Raw genomic sequence first — 23,256 nt, forward strand, 5'->3', positions numbered from 1 at the left:
ACATCTACCTATCTGTGATTTTAATTCTTCAGTAAGCTGAGTAATGCGCCGTAGTAACACGTCTTGAGTGGCAATTTCTTATTCTTCTATGAAAGTTCTGTGCAGGCAGTGAGTGCCATATTTTTAAGCACTAACTTCATTGCAAAGAATGGACTGAAAACTGTACTTGTGAGGAATGATTTTGCAAACTAAGTAACAAATTATGCTCTATTGAACATTACCAAATACACTCTCTAATTTGTAAGTTAAGATAAAATGAGAGGTTAGAACCAGTGTCCACTGTATCATTTAAAGATGTTCCCAGGGACTCACAGTAGCTAAGATTTAGCATTCCCAATGCAGGGGGCACAGGTTGGATCCCTGGTTGGGAAACACATTAAACACAGCCAAATAAACAAGCAAATTAAAAAAATGCTCCTATCAGGATGCAGAGAAGAGTTACTTATTTTCTTGTTTCCAAAGTAAGTCATACTCATTTTAACTGTAACCTTATCATGTTGAGGTGGATTCAGTAAGTACCTCCCTTGGCAGTGGAGTATAGAAAATATGTCATGCTTGGTAAAAGTCTGTATATGCCACCTTCTTTGCTATCCTTTTGTTTTTTTTTTTTCCCCCATTATAAATGAACAGTTAAAATTTTTGTTTGATAGTATCAAAGGATTTTGACACAGTAGAAATAAGATAGCCCAAATGTGGCTTTTATTCTACCACCTCTGACCCTATACTATGTCATCATTTACACACTGGAGGTGAGAGTCCATACCTGTCTTGATCATAAATACATTTATGTAGAAGACCCAGAGTCGAGCATGAAATTCCAGGCACCCAGTACTCTCTTTTGTGTCTTGCTGTTGTTGTTCAGTCACTAATTTGTGTCCAGCTCTTTGTGACCCCATGGACTGCAGCACGCCAGGCTTCCCTGTCCTTCACCGTCTCCCATAGGCTGCTCAATCTCATATTCATCGAGTTGGTGATGCCATCCAACCATCTCATCCTCTGTCGTCCCCTTCTCCTCCTGCCCTCAATCTTTCCCAGCATCAGGATCTTTTCTAATAAGTCAGTTCTTCACATCAGGTGGCCAAAGTACTGGAGCTTCAGCTTGAGATCAGTCCTTCCAATGAATAGTCAGGACTGAATTTCCTTTAGGATGGACTGGTTGGATCTCCTTGCAGTTCCAGAAGGTTCACAAGTGTCTTCTCCAACATCTCAGTTCAAAAGCATCAATTCTTCAGTGCTTAGCCTTCTATATGGTCCAACTCTTCTATCCATACATGACTACTAGAAAAAGCATAACTTTTATAAATACCTTTGTTTGAAAAGTAACGTCTCTGCTTTTTAATATGCTATCTAGGTTTGTCATAGCTTTACTTCCAAGGACCAAGCGTCTTTTAGTTTCATGGCTGTGGTCACCATCTGCAGTGATTTTGGAGCCCAAGAAAATAAAGTCTCTCACTGTTTCCATTGTCTCCCCATCTATTTGCCATGAAGTGATGGGACTGAAGTCATGATCTTAGGTGTTTGAATGTTGAGCTTTAAGCCAGCTTTTTCACTCTCCTCTTTCACCTTCATCAAGAGGCTCTTTAGTTCCTCTTTGCCTTCTGCCATAAGGGTGGTATTATCTGCATATCTGAGATTATTGATATTTTTCACAGCAGTCTTGATTCTGGCTTGTGCTTATCCAGCCAGCATTTTGTACAATTGCACTCATTTCACACACTAGCAAAGTAATTCTCAAAATTCTCAAGCCAGGCTTCAACAGTACGTAAACCAAGAACTTCCAGATGATCAAGCAAGATTTAGCAAAGGCAGAAGAACCAGAGATCAAATTGCCAACATTCGTGGGATCATAGAAAAAGCTAAAGAATTCCAGAAAAACATCTACTTCTGCTTCATTGGCTATGCTAAAGTTTTTGACTGTGTGGATCACAACAAACTGTAGGAAATTCTTCAAGAGATGGCAATACCAGACCACCTGACCTGCCTCCTGAGAAACTAGTATGCAGGCCAGGAAGCAACATTTAGAACTGGACATGGAACAACCTACTGGTTCAAAATCAGGAAAGGAGTACATCAAGGCTGTTGGCCTGTAACTGTCTCCTCGCTTTATTACTCCACTCTCAGAGTGGAAAGTTTACTGATGCTTAGCCTAGGACGGTTGCTCACCATCCCAGACTTGGTGGTTTGCATCTTCCGTGACTATGTAATCAATCCCCTGGAGACAATTCCTGCTGTTTAAATACTTAGTGTCCATTCTCCCATTGGGACTCAGCATGAACAGTGAAAGGACGTGGCTGATGACTGGGACAGCGATAAGGAAGACTAGGCGAAGGAAGCCTCAAGTCATGAAGCAAAGGACAGAAAGATGTACAGTATGAGAATGACATTCAGAGACAGTTTCAGACCAGGGGTTTCAATGTGTGCCTCATACTAGTTCCATAAGAAAAGACTACAAACAGCCTAAGTGAATAAATAAGGAAGAAACACAGAACAAAAACTCCCTGGACCAAAGACAAATTCAAATCTCCAGATTAGAAGTAATTAAATTTTGGAAAGTACGAATGAAAAGAGACCCACAGTTAGTGATATACAAGTGAAATTTCAGAATGACAAGCACAGAGAATCATCCTAAAAGCTTACAGAGGAGGACAAAGGCCTGTCTACCAATTTGACAATAAAAAACATTAAATATGTATTAACAAAAACATGGTAAACAAAGTTAAAAACAAATGATGGGCGAGAAATATTTAAATATATGTAAAATCAATCATGACACAGAATATATAAGGCATTTCTGTTGTTCAAGTGAAAAAGACTAATCAATCGAAACCATATATCTAAATATAGCCAGGAAATTTGAAAGAAGAAATTCAGATACCAATACACCTATTTTATTGAGGTAATAAACCTGATTTTAAAAAAAAACCAGACCAAAAATATAAATAATTTCCAGCCATCACACTGATAAAAATTAAAAAGAGAAAGAACAGCCAGTGTGGCCAGAGATGGAAAGGATGATTGACAGCATTCATTCCTGGAAGAGTCTTGACAGCAACTATGCACATTTAAAATGCACGCATAAAATATTACACCAAGCAATTTTACTCCTGAAAAAAGCTTACACAGTAGTGCTTTATATATGTAAAAGGAAACATGTAATATGTATTAATATCTCATAAATCCAAAGGGAGAGCTGTCTTAATGCCTTTCAACAGAAGACATTAAAGAAAGGTACTCTCATGCCATAGAAGAGCACACAGCAGTTGTCCTATGATGGAGACCCACACACTATGAAAAAGAATAAAGGGAACAAAATCAGGTAGTAGCAAGACAGGACATAATGAAAGACTTTTGCTTTTTTCTTTATATATGTCTATTGGTTTTTTTTTGCAATGGGACAATACCCGTTGGTTCTGTAAACAGTTAGTTGTTAAATGCTGCCATAGTAAGATCATCTCTTTATAACTGCTCGTTCATCCCTACTAAGAATTAGAGTTCTGTTTTGTTAGAGGAAGGTATAGAGAACAAGGTGAGTTGGGTTTGGGGTGGTCAGGGTGTCTTGGCAAGTAGCTATGATGTTTATCAGTTAGGAAGCATGAATTGCATCACATAAGAGAAAAATAAAATAATACGTGTATCAAAATCAGTGGAGAGGTTTGATTCTTGATCATTAAAACAAAGGGACAGCTGAATGTACAAGCACTGTCATGAAGTTGGAATAGCAGGATTTCATTGCCATTGACAGTGCACTTTTAATTTCTTTTATTGAGGTGTAATTGATTTACAGTGTTGCGTGTTTTGACACTGTTGTGTTTATTTCTGCTGTACAGCAAAGTGATTCTGTTATATATACGAGCACATTCTTTTCATAGTCCTTTCCACTATGGTTTATCCCTGGATGTGAACGGAATTCCCTGTACTTTGCAGCAGGTCCTTGTTGCTTATCCACCTATGTATAACAGTTTGCATCTGTCAGCCCCAGACTCCCCATTCATCCATTCCCCTCCCCTCCCACTGGCAACCACAAGTCTGCGCTCTACTGATAGTGTATTTTAATGCCTCAAAAGGATCTCACAAAGTTATTCCAGCTACGTCTCAATGAAACGACTTTGTTCAAATTGCAGGTGAGGAGTGAAAAACAAATGTTCGCATGTGACAGGGGAAAAAGAAAATAGCACGTTCTATTTCTTCATACCTCCCTCACTTTCTACTGACTCAGAGAATGTTTATTTCTACATATGGTGGTGTTTAAACCGTGTCCTCACAGTGTTTCAAACCTATTTTTGGCTCTACCTCTTTTGGGATTTAAGTCTCAGAAGGCCATCTTTTGTTTTCCCCTCTTTGGTAACCTACCATCTGCTTATTTGCTAAAATAGAATATGAAAGGGTGCACGTCAACTGTTGCAATCAAAGGACAATACAAGATTGTGTCTACACAAATCATATAACTGCATTTAATTAATTTGGATTTTGTGGATCACTAATTAATTGCTTGACTCAAATAACTTGGTGGGGGTGTGGGCAGGATTTGGAAATAACCTGGTCTTTTCCCTGAAAACTGTTCAAGTGATTGGTGCCCATTGACAGAAGCCCTAAAGGAAAGACATTTACATTTTTAAGAAAATTAAGAAAATTAAGAAAAGTTTACATTTTTAAGAAATTTAAATTCAGCATCTTTCAATAAGACAAGTGATTATGAGGTTGAGACTTTTCCTAAGAAAGATGATGAATAAATTGTATAATGCTCTGATTTTTAAGGCAAGCTTCATAGAGAAATATAGTTTAGTCATACACCATTTCTATTTAATTGTAAACTTTTTTATAATAAAACTTTTTTTTACTGTTATATACTTATCTTCACATGCAGTAGGATAAATTATAATATTGAAAGCTTAACCTACAAACCTGAACAAATGTTTTTATTCAATAAATAAAATGAATAAAATGCTCTAGACTAAAAAATTGCTCTGATAAACCTGCCTTTTAAGTCAAGTATTGTTAGGCTCGTGTCTTAGCTTAAAAGATTCTTGTTCTTTTCCATAAGGCATATGATTGTACTTTTAGTCGCTCTTGATAGTGAAACAGAATTGTCACATTTACAGATATGTTCTCAGAAAAGTCATCAACTTTGAGATAGCAAGCCTGAAATGGCATAAGTGGCAGCTTGGGGAGAAGGTTTTGCTGAGTTCTCAAGATAGAAGCATTTCATTCACAGCGTTAATTTTCTTATTATGGATATTTAATGAATAGAACTGCTCCCACCAGCATATTCAGTTGTAGGTTTCTTAATTTAAAACATGTTTTCTTGATGTAAAATCCAGCAAAACACTAAGGTCTTCCTTTCGACTCTCTGCCTATGCAGGTCCTGTTTCCCACAGGGCTTTCTCCTTGTGACCAGGACTGAGGAGTGTGTTGGTGGGTGGGGCAGAAAGTGTATTTCTTAGTGCACAGACAACGTGATTAACCACTAAAACCAAAACACATCCTGGTGTCCAAGTGTTTATTAACAGAAGTGTGCCAGGCAGGAAAGCGGTAGCAGAAGGTGGGAGAAGTCCCTTCTCCTCTGCACGGCTCCCCCAGGGGCCACCTCCTCCACAGAGTCTTCCTGGCTTCAGTCCACTGGATCCTGAATCTTCTCTCTCCCTTCTTTTCTACCTTCCTGATCTGTATTTGTATTTCTTGTCATACCAGATTCACTCCACTTCATCCTGACTAAACCATAAGCTACCTCAGCATGGGCATATTTCTAGTGTGAGCAGGGACCAAGCCTATTTGTGATATTTTCACTCAAATGTCTAGAAATGCTTTCTTTAAAATGAATTTAAGGGAAAATGAGATTTTATGTAGGCCATCCAACACATTTGCATTTTCAGAACTAGCTACCATTTTATGAGATAGTTGGAAATGATTTAGCACTTATTCTGGGGGCAGTGTGCCATGTGAGGTATTTGTTGGTTCAGATACCAGTATACAATGTGTGTGTGTGTGTACTTGCTTTGTAGGTGTGTGTCATGGATTCTGTCAGTAAAGAGGACTCTTCTAGAACTGAACTAAACCGATCACTACACATAGTGATTCTCTGTGCATCATCTGTGAATACTAGGTAACAACAGCAGCTTTGATTGCTGTGGTTCTAACCTCCAGTCTAAACGTCACAACACTCAGAAGACGCTTCCTGTGTTCCTTATTAGGGTTATGGAATAAATACATGAAAACAGGATGTCTTGTTTATCCAAGGACTTAGTTAAGATGAATTTCCTTTCATTGCTTTTACTTACTTTTCTCTTCAGTTTTAAAAGTGACCACATATTTATAGTCCCTTCTTTCTACTGGTAGCCTTAAGCAATTCTTTTTTTTTTTTTTTTTTGCTATTTTTAACTTTTTAGACTCATAATCTTTTGCAAAATACAATTAATCACTGTACTACCCTTTGTCCAAATTCTCTTAATGGTGACACCTTATATAATCATAGTAGAATTACCAGAACTAGAAAAATAACACTGATACTACACTATTACATAAGCTACAGAGCTTCTTCAAATGTTGGCTAATTTTCTAGCCAGGATAAAACCCATTTTGTTGTCCTGACTCTTTGGGGTTCTTTAATCTGGAAAAGTCCCTCAGCCTTTCTTTGTCTTTTAAGAAGTTGATATGAAATTATTGCAGGAAGTTTTCGTACCTTTTAATGCATTCTTTCAGTTGCAAGGATCAGTGTTCTGATTGGAATCATTCCCTGAGTAAACACACATGAATCATTTACAAGTGATCCTACTGCATAATAAATATGATTTAAAGAAAGAAAAGAAAGTGAAGTCGCTCAGTCATGTCATGTCCGACTCTTTGCAACCCCACGGACTGTAGCCTACTAGGTTCCTCTATCCATGGAATTTTCCAGGCAAGAGTACTGGAGTGGGTCACCATTTCCTTCTCCAGAGGATCTTCCTGACCCAGGGACCGAACCCAGGTCTCCCACATTGCAGGCAGACGCTTTACCATCTGAGCCATCAGGGAAGTTCTAATGATCTAAATGTGTGTAAAAAATAGTAGTTGATACACTGGAATAATACTTGGCTTGTAGAGTGCCCCTGCACTTGCATTCGTCTGCTGTTTCCTCATGGTTGCATTTAGGCTCTGGGTTTATAGCAATGACAATGTTGGTGCTGGGCCCCTCTTATTGTGCTGTTTAACAGGGCTTGTGATGCTGGGATGTGTCATTACTGGTGGTGTTAGTTTTGATCGCTTGGTTAAAGTGTGTCTGTGAGATGTCTCCACTCTAAAATTAATACTATTTCTCTTTGCAATTGATGAAAATACCATGAACTGTGCTTTTCCAATACTTTGGCTACCTGATGCGAAGAGCTGACTCATTTGAAAAGACCCTGATGCTGGGAAAGATTAAAGATGGAAGGAGAAGGGGATGACAGAGGATGAGATGGTTGGATGGCATCACCAACTCAATGGACATGAGTTTGAGCAAGCTCCGGGAGTTGGTGATGGACAGGGAGGCCTGGAGTGCTGCAGTCCACGGGGTCGCAAAGAGTCGGACACAACTGAGAGACTGAACCTGAATGAACTTTTAGATTTTGCAAATAAAATTTTATATTAAACTTTAATCTATTGGCTTTGACATTGATGCTTCTTATCTGAAAACTCAGTACCATTGTGTTTGCCAAATGGTGATTTTTTTTTCTGTTCTTGTCATTTCTTTGGAATATATTTATTGGAATTCTACTTTAAGATTTTTTACAGTTTTACACTTATTCACAAAGTACTTTATATGAGTTCAGATTCATGGCTACTTCTTTTAGTGCATGAATTACAAGTCATTTTTAAAATTATTTATTTTCTTGCTTAATTGTGCCAATTTTATCCATTTGGAGTTCTTTCAAACTGGCTCCTTTGTCCTTGAGAGAAGTCTTCCTAATTTTTTTCAACACTTTCTTACTTTTTGGCCTTAGGAGATGTCTCGAGTTTTCACTTCGCTTCTCATGGAATCAGTCACTTTCCCAAGGAAGTGGGTTTTTTGTTTGTTTGTTTGTTTGTTTTTAACTGAAGAATGATGTTTATAATCAAGATCTGGGGGCTAATGTGCTCTTTGCTACCAGGATATCAGTGCTTCTAGACTCACTTGGCAGATAGCGTTAGGCTATAGGTGTATATAACCAAAAAAAAAAAATCACTGCATATTTTTAATCTACCTGTCTACCCTTCTATCTATCCATACATCTCTCTACAACCTTGAGTTCATACTGATACCTCTGACAGCAAACCAGCACCAACCAACGGAGCTCATCCTATTCTTCCTTCTTTCCTTATTTTAATTCCGTTTTCTTCATCCAGAGTACAGCAATCACTTTCCAACAGAATGTGCAGAAAGAAGTTTAAGAATTGCTAATCCAGGGGGCTTCCCTGGTGGCTCAGATAGTAAAGAATCTGCCCGCAATGCAGGTGACCCGGGTTCAGTCCCTGGGTTGGAAAGATCCCCTGGAGAAGGCAACCCACTCCAGTAGTCTTGCCTGGAGAATCCCATGGACAGAGGAGCCTGGCGGGCTACAGTCCACGCGGTCACAAAGAGTTGGACACGACTGAATGACTTCACTCACCCTGGTGGAAAACAAGTGTACTGATGAGAGTACAAATATTTGTCTATAGGACTTCATTTTTAGCCTTAGTGTCTGTAGTCAAAATAATGTTTTCAAGTTACTTTGGTTAGTTTATTTCCTTTTTTTTTTTTTTTTTGTAACTCTCCATCCCTCGTCTTTGTAACTGTGTTATGCATTTATGATACAGTAAGTTTCATCTGTTGGAGAAGGCAATGGCACCCCACTCCAGCACTGTTGCCTGGAAAATCCCATGGACGGAAGAGCCTGGTAGACAGCAGTCCATGGGGTCGCAAAGAGTCAAACACGACTGAGCGACTTCCCTTTCACTTTTCCCTTGCATGCATTGGAGAAGGAAATGGCAACCCACTCCAGTGTTCTTGCCTGGAGAATCCCAGGGACGGGGGAGCCTGATGGGCTGCCATCTATGGGATCACACAGAGTCAGACACAACTGAAGTGACTTAGCAGCAGCAGCAGCAAGTTTCATCTGTTAAGTTTTGTGTTCCAATCTGGGCTTTCCTTGAATATTTTTTGGTTTTATTATTTTAACTTATGTGAAATTTTACTGTAACACTAAAAGTTACAGCTATTGAAGAAATTATGGTCAGAGACATGTGTCTTTCTGCTCATCCCTTCTCTACTCCAGTCCTTTCAGACATTCTTTCTGACTTTTCCCAACAGGTCTGTATAGATAACCGTTCTCATTGGCCATCGGTTTATCATTTTTATATTTTTTCTTTTCACTAATTTTCTATTATTTTTTTCCCATAAACAGCAACTGTGTACAGTTGACCCTCAAACAACATGGATTTGAAATGTGCAGGACCACTTATATGCAGATGTTTTTCAATAGCAAACAGAAAATACTATCCAGTGTGTGGTTGGTTGAATCTGTGGTTGTGGAGCTACAGCTGGGGGCCTGACTGCAAATGGTTTTTGAGTGTGCCATGGGTTAATGTCCCTAAATTTGTCCCTAACTTACCATTGTCCAAAGATTTTATATATATGTATACATATATCTATATATCTCCAATATATAGTATTTAGGTGTGCCATGCCATGTTGCCATGAGTAGTCACTTGAGCTGTCTGACTCTGTACAACCCCATAAGACTACAGCCCGCCAGGCCCCTCTGTCCATGGGTTTCTCCAGGCAAGAATAGTGGAGTGAATTGCCATGCCCTCCTCCAGGGGACCTTCCTGACCCAGGGATCAAACCCTTGTCTCCTAAGTCTCTGGCATTGGCAGGCAGGTTCTTTGCCACTAGTGCCACCTGGAAAGCATATTTAGGCATATTGTTTATCTTCAGAGTAAATTGCTAGAAGTGGAATTTATGGGTCAAAAAAAGAGCTGCACATAGTTTTGTTGGATATTTTAATCTAGCCATTTAAAAAGGATTTTGAATTATATCTTCCCTTAGAGATGTAATCACACCAGAAGTATGATAATTTCTTCACAAATTTACAACATCCTGAGGTTCTTGTTTTTTCTCAGAGATCTCACATCTGTTGATTTAACAGAATAATGTAATGATTATGTTTACATAACTCTGTCACTTACATAACGATGCTTATTTATGTAAGTGAAACATAGATGTCTTCTCAACCATAAAAATTTTATTTCCTCTCCTAAGCCCATTATGGAAAAAAGTCACTTTTTTATTGCCAGATTTGTTTTCAGTAATGTTTCTTGTGTATTTTTTCAAATATTGAAACTCCTGCCATATTTAAAATATATCACTTTTAATTATAAATTTTATCATCTCAATGTCTTAATTGTATTATGAAAAATTCATCGATCATACATTTAATTATTAGTGACATATCACTTTTTTCTTTAAATATATTTACATATTAAAAGATTGTTGCCAGTTAGCCAAAATTGAACATGATTTAAAAATGGGCAAAAGACCTGAACAGTCACTTCATCAAAGAAGACATTCAGGTGGCAAATGAGCATATGGGAAGTTGCTCCGCAGCCTGTGTGACATCAGGGAAATGCAAGTCTAAACAATGGGATGCCACTGCACACCGACAAGAATGACCAGTTCAGAACACTGACCACACGGGATGCTGGTAAGGATGTAGAAGAACTGGGATTCTCATTCATTGCTGGTGAAGATGCAGAAAAGTACAGCCACTTTAGAATAAAGTTTGTCAGTTCCTTACGGAACTAAAGATACTCTTACTATTTGATCCTGCATTTGCACTCCTTGGTATTTACCCAAAGGAGTTGAAAACCGGTTCACACAGAAACCCTCACATGAATGTAGGAGGTCTATTCATAATTAGCAAAACTTAGAAGCAGCCAAAAAGTCTACAGCAGGTAAATGGATAAATAAGCTGCAGTATGTCCAGAAAATGGAATATTGCTTAGCACTAGAAGGAAATGAGCTATCAAGCCATGAAAAGACATGAAAGAAACATAAATGCGTATTACCAAGTGAAAGAAGCTAGTCTAACAAGATTATACTGTGTGATTCCAACTGTATGATATTCTGGCAAAGGGAAAACTGTGGAAGCAATAAAAAGATCAGTGATTGCCTGTGGTCAAGGAGGAGGGAGGGATGAATAGGTCGAGCTTAGGGTACTCCTAGGGAAGGAAAACTAGATACATATCATCATATAGTCCCCCAGGCCCATAGAATGCACAGCCCTAAGAATGAACCCTAAGGTATATTAAGCACTTTGGATGATGAAGTGTGGACATAGGCTCGAGTTGTAACAAATATACCATACAGTGTAGGATATTGACAGCAAGAGAGGCTATGAATGTATGGGGGAAGAGGGCTTCTGGGAATCCTCTGTACACTATGCTCAATTTTGCTGTGAACTTGAAACTGCTCTAACAATACAGCCTATTAAAAAAAAAAAAAGCTACTGCCAGCAGAGTTTCATTTTTGTCATGGGGGTGTGAAAACCCCCATGGATCTGCCCCCTCAGTGAAATGATCATATCTGGCGTAAAAGGTCAAAACCAAAGCGAAAAGCACTCGAGAGCTGTTGAAATTGCTCTAAATGCATACGTGAAACGAAGGAACACCTACTTGGGAATATCTACGTGTGAAGAATAGGTGGCGTCCGTGGCCTTGAGTGACAGTCCACCCTCTCCTCCAAATTCACTTTCACACTGAATAAGTATGGCCAAGAATATGGGTTCCATCTGTTTCCAGGTCATGGTCATACTATAAAATTTCACTAGGAGGACAGGCCACTGACATGGCTCCTCCCCTGCTCTGAATTTTGGGTATTATATTCTCATTACTGTATTTGAGAGACCAGGGGGCTTCTTCTTTTATTCGGTTCTTCCTTACGGGATGGTCTGTCTACCCAGAGCTGAGTCAAGTTCATCAAGCTTGCAGGATACAAGATAAAAATGCAAAAATAAATGGAGTTTCTGTACCCTGTCATGAGCTGAGGATAAAATTAAATAATACAATTCCATTTACAATGGTTTGTAAGAAGTGTGAACTTCAGGAATGCTTTTAATGAAAGAAGTTCTAACTTAAACTCTGGAAACTAAGAAATGTAGTTTTAAAAATTAATAAAGAATTGGGATCAGAAGAGTGAATATTGTCAAGAAGGAAACATTCTCAATTGAGCTACAGGTTAAGTGCAGTGGGCTTCCCTGGTGACCCAGTGGTAAAGAACCTGCCTGCCAATGTGATACAAGAGACATGCGTTTGATCCCTGGGTCTGGAAGATCCGGAGAAGGAAATGGCAGCCCTTTCAGTGTTCTTGACTGGGAAATCCCAGGGACAGAGGAAGCTGGCAGGCTATAGTCCATGTAGTCACAAAGAGTCTGACCCGACTGAGAACACAGGCGCATTCAGTGCAGTGCCCATGGAAATTCCACCTGACTTCTTTGTAGAAATTAACAAGGTGATCCTGAAATTCATGTGGAAATTCAAGAAACTGAGAATACTCAAAATAGTCTTGAAAAGGAAGAACACATTTGTGGGATTCACGCTTTCCATGTCTACTATAAAGCTGTTGTAATCAAGACAGTGTTGTCCTGATGTAAGGGTAGACATACAGATCCAAGGAGTAAAGCTGAAAGTCTAAAAATAAACCTTCACATTTATGGTCAATTGATTTTTATGACTGCTAAGACAATTTAGTGAGAGGAGTAATAGTGTTTTCAACAAATAGTGTGGGAAAAACTGACTTCACAGGCAATGTAATGAAGTTGGATTCCTACCCAACTCAGTATACAAAAATTTATGCAAAATGGACCAGACACCTAAAGATCAGAGCCAAAAGTGTAAGGCTTACAAAGAAAATGCAATCATTCATCTTTTTGATCATGGGAAAAGCAGTGATACTCTTTTTATTTTCAGATAAAGCAGCAAAAACACAAACAGCAAACGAAAAACAGATTTTTAATGAGATAAATGGGATTACATCAAAACTAAAATCTTTGGTGCATTAAAGGACACCATAAAGAAAGGAAAAAGACAACTCATGGTATGCGGGATTTTGCACACCATGTATTTGTGAAGAGACTTGTACTCTAATTATTTAGATCATACAAATAACTGTTGCAGCCCACCAACAGAAAGACAGCCACATTTTAAAGTGCACAGATATCTGAATAGACTGTGCTCTGAGTGAGGTATGTGTGTATGTGTGTCCAGTAGCTCAGTCATGTAAATTGAAACCATAATGAGAAGCACCAGGTATTTATCACAATGGCCATTGTTGAAAATACAGGTGAAAACAAGAGTTGCCCAGGATGTGAAGAGGCTGGAAGCCTCACTCAGTACTAGTGGGAATATGCAGCAGAGAAGCCTTAAGTCTGGTAGGTTCTCAAACCGTTAAGCCTGAAGTTTCCACGTGAGGCAGACTTTCACTCCTGGGTTGTGTATCTATGAGACGTAATGAGAAGGTATGTCCACAGAAAACTAGTACGTGGATAGTCATAGCTATGTTATTCATTATAGCCAAAATGTGGGAGAAATACAATTGTCTGTCCACTGACGACTGGATGAACACAAGCAGCGTATCTGCAGAGTGGAACGTATCCTGCAGGAAAAGGGTAAGAGGAGCTGACACGTGTTGTAACATGGATGAGCCGTGAAGACATTATTGGAAGTGAAAGAAGCCAAGTCACAAAGACCACAGGCTGTGTGACTCTGTTATAAGAAATGTCCAGAGCTTGCAAATGTATAGATACAGAAAATATATTAGTGGTTATCAAGGGCTGGATGGAGAAGAGAAAGGAAGGTTCTCATAACCCCTGCAGGTTCTGGGTGCTTTTCAGGTGGCAAATATGTTCACAGCTAGTTGATGCTGATGGTGTGACTCTCAATACACAGACCTGTGGAAGAGTACACTTTACAAGGGTGAGTTTTGTCATACATGAATTAGATCTAATTATTTCTATGTAAAATGTTACAGGATCTCTTTATGTCTTTATATGTACATTTATATGCTGGTATTAGTAAGTTTTTCCATCTATCATTTATCTATGTTGAATGTCACCTTTCCTTTTTATCTGATGATAATTAAAATCCACCATAAGATGATCTGGTGGATGTCACAGTCCACAACTGTTCTGTAAGACAAAACCATGCATTCTTTTACAAGGATAAATGGCAGTGCATACATGTAACATTGATTTTTTTTCATTTTATTTTTTACTGTAAAATCTTTCATATGATACTGTTCCCAAGAAATCCACAGCACTTTCACAGAAGATGTTGCTGTCTTATTGTAAAGTGTTCTGAGCTAATTGTCATTCCCCCTTCTGTTCTGTTTTTCTTTTTTTTTCTTTTTTTAAGTTTAATTGGAGCTGACTCTGCTGGCTCACAAGCTGTCTTCACTGAATCTAGTCACAGAATTTCCCATTAAACTATCATCCTCCTCATCCTTTCCTTCCTTCCTTCCTCCAAATTCTTAATCTCAGATATTTGAGTCAAAAGAATGTGAAAAGTGTTTCCTTCCTTCCTCCAAATTCTTAATCTCAGATATGTGAGTCAAATGAATATGAAAAATGTTTCTTTGTTTCATACTTAGAAGAGGAGGGAGGATCTGGTCTAGGGAATTCTATGTAAAAGCCACAGCAATTATAATTCTGTTATAAGTGTGTTTTAATCTGGTTCCCCGGGAACAGACAGCACAGTCAGACTGGATACCTTGGGAGAGAGCCTACAAGGCTGTACATAGAATATGGGAAATACAGGAACAGTGGGATACTCCCTGCAATCCTTTTCTGTCCTGGGGCTGAGGGTCAGAGGGAAGGAGTTTCCATCACTGAAGAAGAAAGGTCACTGGCAGAAACCACTGCCTTTGAGGGGGCAGCTGTCCTTTCTTAACCCTCCAGGAGGGAAAGCAAAGGAACAAAACCCCCAGCTCACCTCCCCACTCTTCAGACACTTCAGTGTTCCACGTGGTCCAAGCCAACTGGAAGCTGGAGTCAGAGAATCCGTTCTGCCTCATTATAAAGGTCATGGAGAGGCTGTAATGGCACTGATCCAAAGGACAGTTGAGGATACCTAGCCCAATAAATGTTAGAAATCCAGTGTTCACCGTGAGAGAATTTACCCACTTATAATTCCACGTTTGTTATCAGCATAATCTAGTTAACACCTGGAAATAATATAACCACATGGGACTTTTATTATTTCTACTTTTTAAGTAAGGATGCAGAAGTTCAGAAGAATTATTTGCCCAGAAATGGACAGAAACATTCACAAAGCCAAGATTTCATTCCAAGTCTGCTGCTGCTAAGTTGCTTCAGTCGTGTCTGACTCTGCAACCTCATAGACGGCAGCCCACCAGGCTCCACCGTCCCCGGGATTCTCCAGGCAAGAACACTGGAGTGGGCTGCCATTTCCTTCTCCATTGCATGAAAGTGAAAAGTGAAAGTGAAGTCGTTCAATCGTGTCTGACTCTTAGCGACCCCACGGACTGCAGACTACCAGGCTCCTCCGTCCATGGGATTTTCCAGGCAAGAGTACTGGAGTGGGGTGCCATTGCCTTCTCCACATTCCAGGTCTGATTGACCCCAAAGCCATGTGCTTTTCATTACACGAAGTTACTGTTGTTGTCCAGTTGCTCAGTTGTGTCCAACTCTTTGTGCCCGCGGACAACAGCACGCCAGGCTTCCCTGTCCATCACCAACTCCCGGAGCTTGCTCAAACACATGCCATCCAACCATCTCATCCTCTGTCGTCCCCTTCTCCTCCTGACTTCAATCTTTCCCACCATCAGGGTCTTTTCTAATGAGTTGGCTCTTTGCATCAGGTGGCCAAAGTCATGGAGCTTTCACTTCAGCATCAGTCCTTCCAATGAATATTCAGGACCGATTTTCTTTAGGATTGACTGGTTGGACCTCCTTGCAGTCCAAGGGACTCAAGAGTCTTCTCCAACACCACAGTTCAAAAACATTAATTCTTCGACACCTCAGCCATTTTTATGGTCCAACTCTCCCATCTGTACATGACTACAGGAAAAAGTATAGTCTTGACTAGACGGACCTTTGTTGACAAAGTAATGCCTCAGATTTTTAATATGCTGTCTAGGTTGGTCATAACTTTTCTTCCATGGAGCAAGCATCTTTTAATTTCATGGCTGCAGTCACCATCTGCAGTGATTTTGGAGCCCAGGAAAATAAAGTCTCTCAATATTTCCATTGTTTCCCCATCTACTTGCTGTGAAGTGATAGGACTGGATGCCATGATGTTTGTTTTTTGAATGTTGAATTTAAGCCAGCTTTTTCACTCTCCTTATTCACCTTCATCAAGAGGCTTGTTAGTTCCTCTTCACCTGTTCCATAAGGGTGGTGTGATCTGCATATCTGAGGCCATTAATATTTCTCCAGCAAATCTTGATTCTGGATTGTGCTTCATCCAGCCCAGCATTTCTCATGAGGTACACTGCATGTAAGTTAAATAAGCAGGGTGGTAATATGCATCCTTGGGGTACTACTTTCCCAATTTGGAACCAATCCATTGTCCCATGTCTGATTCTGTTGCTTCTTGACCTTCATACAGGTTTCTCAGGAGGAAGATAAGGTGTTCTGGTATTCCCATCTCTTTAAGAATTTTCCACAATTCGTTGTGATCCACACAGTCAAAGGCTTCAAAGTAGTCAATGAAGCAGAAGTAGATGTTTTTCTGGAATTCTCTTGCTTTTTTCTATGATCCAGTGGATGTTGACAATTTGATCTCTGGTTCCTTTGCCTTTTCTAAATCCAGCTTGTACATCTGGAAGTTCTTGGTTCATATATTGTTGAAGCCTAGCTTGAAGGGCTTTTAGTATTATCTTGCCAGTAATGTAATGAAATGAGTGCAATTGTGCAATAGTTTGGACATTCTTTAGGGTTGCCTTTCTTTGGGATTGAGATGAAAACTGACATTTTCCAGTCCTGTGGCCACTACTGAGTTTTCCAAATTTCCTAGCATATTGAGTGTAGCACTTTAACAGCATCATCTTTTAGGATTTAAATATTCCAGCTGTAATTCCATCACCTACACTGGCTTTGTTGCTAGAGATGCTTCCTAAGGCCCAGTTGACTTTACACTCCAGGATGTCTGGATCTAGGTGAGTGATCACACCATTGTGGTTTTCTGGGTCATTAAGATCTTTTTGTTATAGCTCTTCTGTGCATTCTTGCCACCTCTTCTTAATATTTTCTGCTTCTGTTAGGTCCATATCATTTCTGTCCTTTATTGTGCCCATCTTTGCATGAAATGTTTCCTCTGTATCTCTGATTTTCTTGAAGAGATCTCTAGTCTTTCCAATTCTACTGTTTTTTTTTAATTTTAGTTTTTACTTTATTTTGCTTTACAATACTGTATTCTATTGTTTTCTGCTATTTTTTGCATTGTTCACTTAGGAAGGCTTTCTTATCTCTCCCTTCTATTCTCTGGAACTCTGCATTCAGAGGGGTATATCCTTCCTTGTTCCTTTGCCTTTTACTTGTTTTCTTTTCTCAGCTATTTGTAAGGCCTCCTCAGACAAGCATTTTTGCATTTCTTTTCTTGGGGATGGTTTTGATTATCACCTCCTGTACAATGTCGAGAACTTCCGCCCATGGTTCTTCAGGCACTCTCTATCAGATCTAATCCTTTGAATCTATTTTTCACTTCCACTGTATAATCATAAGAGATTTAACTTAGGTCATACCTGAATGGTTCTCCCTACTTTCTTCAATTTACATATGAATTTGGCAATAAGGATTTCATGATCTGAGCTACAGTCTGCTCCCAGTCTTATTTTTGCTGACTGTATAGAGCTTCTCCATCTTTGGCTGCAAAGAATACAATCAATCTGATTTCTGTATTGACCATCCAGTGATGTCCATGTGTAGAGTTGTCTCTTGTGTTGTTGGAAGACGGTGTTTGCTATGACCTGTGCATTCTCTTGGCAAAACTCTGTTAGCCTTTGCCATCTTCACTTTGTACTCTGAAGCCAAACTTGCCTGTTACTCCAGGTCTCTCTTTGCATTTCAGTCCACTATGATGAAAAGGACATCTCTTTTTGGTGTTAGTTCTAGAAACATCATATGGAACACTGTCTTGTCTAATTCAGTGAAACTATGAGCCGTGGCATGTAGGGCCACCCAAGACAGCCAGGTCATGGTGGAGAGTTCTGACAAAACATGGTCCACTGCAGAAGGTAATGTCAAACCACTTCAGCATTCTTCCCTTGAGAACCCCATGAACAGTATGAAAAGGCGAGGAGATAGGACGCTGAAAGATGAACTCCCCAGGTTAGTAGGTGCAGAAAATGCTACTGGAGAAGAGCAGAGAAGTAGCTCTAGAAGGAATGAAAAGGTGGAGCCAAAGCAGAAACAACACCCAGTTGTCAGTGTGTCTGGTGGTGAAAGTAAATTTCAGTGCCGTAAAGAACAATATTGCATAGGAACCCTGGATTTCAGGTCCCTGAATGAAAGTAAACTCGAAGTGGTCAAACAGGAGATGGCAAGAGTGAACACTGACATTTTAGGAATCAGAGAACTCACATGGATGGGCTTGGGTGAATTTAATTCAGGTGACCATTATATCTACTGCTGTGGGGAAGAACACGCTTGATGTTCTCAGCTACTTCCTTGCCTACCTGCATGGAATAACTTTATTTGGGTCCTATGGTTAAAAGACAAGGTGTTTGAGCCCTGTCTTTTAACCATAGGACCCAAATAAAGTTATTCCATGCAGGCAGGCAAGGAAGTAGCTGAGAACATCCAGTGTGTGGACTAGAGAGGCATAATGAAATGTGTACCCCTGCCCTGCGCCCCTTTCTCCAAATGTCAAATGGGTGAGGCTGATGGAGACCTTAAAGGATACCTTATTTATGTAGAACTTCATCTAGAGAGTTGATTTATTCACCAGTAAAATCAAGTAATTAAATATAAATTTATAAAGTTAGAGCTTGTAAAATATCCTTTTGAGGGACAGATGATGAGATTAAAAGAAATAATAGACCATATAGTTCCTGACATCAGATAGTCTAAGAATGTAGGCAAAATTCAACTGTAGGTGGGAGGCAAGATGGCTAAGTAGATGTATGGATGGATGGGTGGGTACATAGATAGGTGATCGATATCTCATAGACGTGTGGGTGGATTGATGGATAGGTAGATAGATGATTGGTAGATACTTAGATAATAGATATCTGATATGTGGATGGATGGGTATGTAGGTAGGAAGATAATAGGTTGATGATATATAGATATAGAGACACAGAGATATATATGCTAGATACACTGAGCTATTTATTCATTTGCTTGCTCCCTAAATAGTTGTCATGTACCTATAGTATATTAACTACTGGGCATTCAAAGGTAAACTTATATAGTCATCATCCTCATGGAATGAGCAGTCTAATAATGAATTCATGAGATGTATAAATACCGATAATGTGTTGAGAATTACTAAAACAGGCCTGTGCACGACATATTATTCACATAGCACACAAGAACTGCTGAATCTAGAGACCAGAAGTAAAATGTGATTAAATTCTAATCTAATTAATTCAAATTTTGAATGCTAGTGATGCTGTTAATAGGGATAGATCAATATGGGTCATTGTAGCTGGCAAAGTCCTCTAGGAAAAGAGTTGGGACGTGAACCCTGAAAAATGGAAATGTTTGGACAAATGGAAGGGCAAGCAAGGACTTTATTATCGGTTTCAGGAATAGAACAGATTCCTGGCTCATTAAGGGTGCTTAATGAAGGCAAAGATAGTAAATAAGGAGTGGCCTTTTGTAACAAGAATGACAACAAAAATTAAAACTTAATTCCACTTGCAGGAAGGAAGTGCCATGAAAGAAATGAATGCGTTGAAGACAAGATTGTTTCAAATTGTCTTACCCAAGTGGGATATTTATAGACAGTTCAGCAGCAACCACAGGCACAACAGAAAAGAGCCTTTCCATCTCCATTTCCAATTATTGTCCTAGAACACTTCAAAGTAAGCAAATCTAAAATCCAATACAGACAGTGTGAGCTCTGGGAACACAAGAGGTTGTGTCTCTTTCATAAAGAGGATTTCAGACGGTGGGAAAGGCAGGAAAGGTGGCCTTTAAAGACAGCGGCTCTGTATCAGAGAATGTACTGGTGGAGCACCACCGCAGGAAGCCACTCTCTTTTCAGGCAACATCATCAACGCACCAGGCATGTTGATAAAGGGACGGGACAGCATTCTAATTCTCAGTCTTTCCAAAGCAGCCAATGGCTTGCTGCTCGGGGGTAGTAAATTTGGCTCTCTGGGCTGTTGATGAATTTGCAATTGAAACAGTGTATTGTGTGGGGTCCTCAGCACTCGCCTTATCTTTTCCATCCTTTGGGAAACACTTCCCTGAATGGATAGCTCTAAAAAGTGATAGCAGTGTGTTCTTTTAAATCTCTCCAGAAAGAGGAATTCAGCCCAACCGGGTATCGTAACATCTCCAAACAGGAAGAAGCAGTTTCTTAGACCTTATAAATAGGATGACAACTACCAAAACTAAGGCGTCCTACAGAAAAGTAAACAGTTAATTTTGAATCCAAGATAAGTCGTCAATGAATGATTTCAGCTATATATTACTTTTTTAACCAAACGGCATGAGCCTCAACAAAAAGTTAGTTCTGATTTGAATAGTCCCCAAGATAAGAACCAGAATTCTGAGAGCATTAAGTGATTTCCTGTGTGTTAAATGCATCTGTTTTGCCCTCCCTGCCCCCATCCCATAGGCTGTCTGTATTCTGTGACATTACAGACCCCAGACCCCTTTTCGGATGCTCCTTTAACTCAGACTTCATTCTCTCCAGATTCTCTTTTCTCTTGGCCAGATTTACCCAGGCTAGTTCCTTAGATTATGTTGCTCTTCTGGGCTCAGACTTTCCCTTTACTTTCTTCTGATTTATAGACCCTCCTGGGAAATTAAAGTTAGCGCCTTGTAAACAAATTCCAGTTGTGCATTTCTCTGTTTATATCCACCGTGACTTGCAAACGCACGTTTCCAATGTCGTGGTGAAAGATGGAAGTGAAAGTGGTGTCACTCAGTCATGTCCAACTCTTTGCAACCCCATGGACTGTAGCCCACCACACTCCTCTGTCCATGGGATTTTCCAGGCAAGAGTACTGGAGTGGGTTATCATTTCCTTCTCTAGGAGATCTTCCTGACCCAGGGATTGAACCAGGTCTCCCATACTGCAGGCAGATGCTTTACCGTCTGAGCCACCAGGGAAGCCCAATGTCGCGGTAGTCCCTGTAATCTCATCCCCAGTCCCCAAATGTTCTCCCAGTCTCTTTCCATGATACCAGTTAATCCTATGATCCAACTAGTTACCCATGCTGGATCTTTATGTTAGTCGTAACAATTCCTCCTCATTCTGACTTTAATTGTTTCTTATATCCTACCAAAACACATCTCATACACATTTCTTAAAAAGTATTTCCTATATCCTGTCTCCCTAATCACTCCCCTAGTTGAGAGCCTCACCTCTTCTCATGAAATATTACAGTAGATCTCTCATCAATTTCTCCCTGCTTGCGTTTTCTCTCTCCTTGAGTATATTTTCCATGCGGTCACCATACTCCAAAGCATAAATATTACATTATATTCTTGTTTATAAACGTTGCTTGGTGTCTGCAATATTAGATCACATCACCGTAACATTTGAACTCTCCTCTGAAACGCTAGTGTCCTGTCATCTGATTTCGCGAATCAGCTGCCCATCGGTGCACACCCTCATCAGCCCTTTCTTCAGTTATCACTCCCTCCTCCTGGAGCATCTGTACCTTCTTCTGTGTCTTGTTGTTGTTCAGTCACTAAGTCGTGTCCACCTCTTTGGGACCCCATGGACTGCAGCACACCAAGCTTCCCTGTGCTTCTCCATCTCAGGAAGTTTGCTCAAACCCATGTCCATTGAGTCGGTGATGCCACCCAACCATCTCATCCTCTGCCGTCCCCTTCTCCTCCTGCCCTCAATCTTTCCCAGCATCAGAGTCTTTTCAAATGAGTCAGCTCTTCATATCAGGTGGCCAGAGTATTGGAGCCTCAGCTTCAGCATTGGACCGTCTAATGTGTATTCTGGGTTGATTTCCTTTAGGACTGACTGGTTTGATATCCTTGCTGTCCAAGGGACTCTCAAGAATCTTCTTTAGCACCACAGTTTGAAAATAAGATCTTGTCACTGTTTCCACTTTTTCCCCATCTATTTTCCGTGAAATGATGGGACCAGATGCCCATGCCCATAATGTTAGTTTTTTGAATGTTGAATTTTAAGCCAGCTTCTTCACTTTCATCGAGAGGCTCTTTAGTTCCTCTTTGCTTTCTGTCATTATGGGGGTATCATCTGTGTATCTGAGGCTGTGGATATTTCTCCTAGCAATCTTATTTCCGGATTGTGAGTCATTCAGCCTGGCATTTCACATGATGTACTAGGTCATGCCTTCTCATCCTCAGATCCCTGTGACATGTTAACAAATCCCAAACTTTTAACTTAAAACCAACCAATTCACCTTGGGCATTCCCTAAGTGAAAGGCATGCAGTGTGCTATCTGGAATTTTAAAAATGTATAAAACCCAGAAGAGAAGACCTCACACAAGTAAAGAAAATGACCCCCAAGCACTGCTAACAGCTTCTCTAGCTTGTGATGAGAATGGTCCATTCTTTCTACAGGGAATCATTTGTATAACTACCACTTAGTTAATTCCTTTCAAACAGACTGGTCCCAAATTGAGAAAGGAATACCTCAAGGTTGTATATTGTCACCTTGCTATTTAACTTATATGCAGATTGCATCATGTGAAATGCTGGTCTGGATGAAGCAGAACCCAGAGTCAGGATCAGGGGGAGCGATATCAGTAACCTCAGATATGCCGATGACACCACCCTTATGGCAGAAAGTGAAGAGGAACTGAAGAGCCTCTTGATGAAAGTGAAAGAGGAGAGTGAAAAAGCTGGCTTAAAACTCAACATTCAGAAAACTAAGGTCATGGCATCCGGTCCCATCACTTCATAGCAAATAGATGAGGAAACAATGGAAACAGTGACAGACTTTATTTTCTTGGGCTCCAAAATCTAAAGACGCTTGCTTCTTGGAAGAAGAGCTATGACTAACCTAGACAGCATATTAAAAAGCAGAGACATTACTTTACCAATAAAGGTCCTTCTAGTCAAAGCTATGGTTTTTCCCATTAGTCATATATGGATGTGAGAGTTGAA

At 39.8% G+C, this 23,256-nt stretch overlaps 1 protein-coding gene across 1 annotated transcript in view; it reads left to right on the forward strand.

Moving 5' to 3' along the window:
* CSMD1 (CUB and Sushi multiple domains 1) overlaps positions 1–23,256 on the forward strand; it is a 2,085,346-nt gene that overhangs the window by 93,581 nt on the left and 1,968,509 nt on the right.

Source organism: Capra hircus, chromosome 27 (assembly GCF_001704415.2).
Source record: "Capra hircus breed San Clemente chromosome 27, ASM170441v1, whole genome shotgun sequence".
NCBI lineage: Eukaryota > Metazoa > Chordata > Mammalia > Artiodactyla > Bovidae > Capra > Capra hircus.